At 38.1% G+C, this 1,951-nt stretch overlaps 1 long non-coding RNA gene across 1 annotated transcript; it reads left to right on the plus strand.

Annotated features, from left to right (window-relative positions):
- Positions 1 to 191: 191 nt before the first annotated feature.
- Positions 192 to 1,909, plus strand: LOC111785669. Its single transcript, XR_002813687.1, has 2 exons — positions 192 to 575; positions 1,001 to 1,909. It is a non-coding gene; the product is annotated as an uncharacterized LOC111785669 (long non-coding RNA).
- The last annotated feature ends 42 nt before the right edge of the window (positions 1,910 to 1,951 follow it).

Below are 1,951 nucleotides of genomic sequence, written 5' to 3' on the forward strand. Positions count from 1 at the left end.
ATTGGGCTGATGATTGGTCACAATTTTTATTGGGCATCCTCTTGTACCCTGGTTTCGTGGTGGGACCCACATTGTGACCCGAGATGCTATATAAATATCGCCGTCCTTCGTACGCTATGACACAATTAAAACTCCGTCTTTTATTATTTATTTATTTGTTTGTTTGTTTTTGTATTTAAATAAATAAAAGGAGCAAAAAAGAATTAAAAAATAAACAAAAGGAGAGAGAAGAAGAAGAGAGAGAAAGAGCTTCGTCCGGTCCTGACGAACCATCTTGCCAAAATCAGAATTCTTGCTCTCTTGTCTTCCTTTCTCAAACCCTAAAACGGACAAATTCCAATTCCAGTTTGCTCCCCGGAGACCGGCTACCTGCCACCGTGTTCCACCACCACCGTCGCCGCCGCCGCCACACACTTCTACTCAAACCACTTGATCGTTGCCTCGACTTCAAAATTCATCGTCGGCTGCGTTTGCCCCCTAAAATTTGGATATTTTGTTGTGTTTCTGTTGACTTTGGAGGTGATGGTTCTGAAGCTAATTCACCCGCCATCGTCGTCCTTCTGAGTCCATTCCAGGTGATGCATAGTTCATTAACTTCGTAGATTCTGTTAGCTTACTCTTAATTTTGCTTCTTAATTATGCTGGGATTATCTGGGTTTTTATTTTATTTTATTTACTTAGTATTGTTTCTTTCAATAATATTTTCATCCATTGAAGTTGAAAAACGGTTTTTTAAGCATTTTGAAGCCGTGTAGCGTGAAGTGCATGGATCTTATTTTTCTAGTTTTTGTTGCTGTGTGATTTGGAGCATTTCTTGTGACTTAAAATTGAATTTCATGTTATGTCTTAACAGACACAGAGCAATTGTTTTGTTGTGAATTTGAGAGATGGGTTCGATTGATTTTTTTGTTGTTATTGGAGTATTGATAAGCTGTCATGTAAAATCCTATCCAGTTATCATTTCTGTGAAGCTGCTGAAGTAGATTATAATTTTTCGCAGGAATTTTTTTCAAGTTGTTTCTCCTCATCATGTATCATGCTAAGAAATTTTCAACTGCGAGCTTAGTTCCACATAAATCTCAAGGTGCCGAACAAAGTGCAAGTGTTGCGGTTCTTGGTGGATCTACAGCCAAAAGTCCAATGCCACCTGGGGGAGGTGGAAAACAACGGTTGCGGTGGACATCTGATCTTCACGACCGTTTTGTGGATGCCATCACACAACTTGGTGGACCAGATAGTGGGTATTTTCTTTTTAGTGATGTTATTGTGCATTTTCTTTCATCTTAATTTTCAGGATTAGAAAAGGGGAAAATATTGAATGAAGCCATGCAACAATTTCTTCTCCGTACTAGCTTGATTAAATGTGGTTCTATGCACATTTGTAGGCTAGATGTTATTTGATGAGTTCAAGGGGGTTTGAAATGAAGTAGTGTAGTAGAAGAGTTTACAAGGCACAACTCGGAAGTTGATATACGTATAGTCTTGAGTATTAAATGTGGTTCTGTGGTCCTATGTTGAGGGGCTTGAGGTGTGCGCAAATTGGGTCCGGAGACTTGCTAGATGCCTTTATTTTTATGTTGCAAAGCCAAAAGAAACCATGAATTAGGGGAAAAAAAGGAGTGCATGCTTACATTCTTGTGTTACCAAGATCCCTAGGGGATTGAAAAGCATTCTTCTAGGTCATTTATTATTGTAAATGCAATCAGTATTACTTTGGTAAGAAACAACTCCCCCTATATGTAATAATGCTTCACTAGTACCGAGCTTATGAAAAGCTATCGTATGGTATCAACACGGAAGGAAACTAGCTACAAAATATAGGTTTCTGTAAGAGGAGAGTAATCTTGGCGTTGATGAAGCATTGTTTGCATTGGAATATGTTTATGAGATAACTTTTAACTTTTACTTTTCTGGCCTTGTACACATCATGAATGTTATCTTTTTTTTTTTT

This window comes from Cucurbita pepo, unplaced genomic scaffold (genome assembly GCF_002806865.2).
Source record: "Cucurbita pepo subsp. pepo cultivar mu-cu-16 unplaced genomic scaffold, ASM280686v2 Cp4.1_scaffold000635, whole genome shotgun sequence".
Taxonomy (NCBI): Eukaryota; Viridiplantae; Streptophyta; class Magnoliopsida; order Cucurbitales; family Cucurbitaceae; genus Cucurbita; species Cucurbita pepo.